Source organism: Penaeus monodon, chromosome 21, assembly GCF_015228065.2.
Source record: "Penaeus monodon isolate SGIC_2016 chromosome 21, NSTDA_Pmon_1, whole genome shotgun sequence".
In the NCBI taxonomy this organism is placed as follows: Eukaryota; Metazoa; Arthropoda; class Malacostraca; order Decapoda; family Penaeidae; genus Penaeus; species Penaeus monodon.
Window position 1 is genome coordinate 2,773,162 of NC_051406.1, and position 777 is coordinate 2,773,938.

The 777-nt window shown below is 43.0% G+C and overlaps 1 protein-coding gene across 1 annotated transcript in view; it reads left to right on the forward strand.

Moving 5' to 3' along the window:
• The window catches only part of LOC119586104 (synapse-associated protein 1-like), a gene marked incomplete at its 5' end in the record, with an annotated part of 123,898 nt that overhangs the window by 8,734 nt on the left and 114,387 nt on the right, over positions 1 to 777 (forward strand).

Sequence of the window (777 nt, forward strand, 5' to 3'; positions counted from 1 at the left end):
TTCTCCTCGCAGCTCGGCTTTGGTAGCGGTTCGCTCACTCCTTCTTTCGCGCTCTTCTCTCTTATCGCTCTATCACTTCTTCGCCTCTCCCTCTCTTCGCATCTCTCCTTTGCTTTCACGCTCTCTTCTTCTTTCGTGTATCACCATGTCAGAACGAGAACGGTGCACATGCCCGTGTCCACTCCCGTTTCATCTTCCTGTGACGTCGCGGATGTATTGAAAAGTTTGCCTCTCTTATTCGTCTCATTTTTGTCTCCTGTTCGTCTTTTGTTCGTACTGACGCCCCCTTTTTTCGTGAGGTAGTTTCGTCGCGTGTTGTGCAGATTTGGTGCCATTTATGCCGTGTCTTTTCGCTGGCACTTTTTTTTTTAAGAAGGCCTGTACGTTAAGCTTCTTGTTTTTCTCTCGCCAGATATGGGAAATATCTTTTTTTCCATTCAAGATGAGTCCGCGGCCTCATTTTTGGAGTAGATATGTATAGGCACGGAAAAGTATGGCACCATTTTTTATGGTAATTGTAGTTTACGGTTATTTTATTCATGGAATCAGAGGGGTTCCCGTTTTAATTTTTAATAGGACTTTAATTTACCATATGAAAAGGTCATTTTCACACGGACGTTTGAAAGTGGTTCGTTTGTTTCGTGACGTCACTGCAGTGTCATTTCCGATCATGGAAATGGTGATGTTTCCACGTTACCCAGTAGGCTTTCATGTTTTTTTTTGCCCCAAATGTTCCGGTATATGTATAGTGTCTGCATTTATTTGCAAGTGAATGTT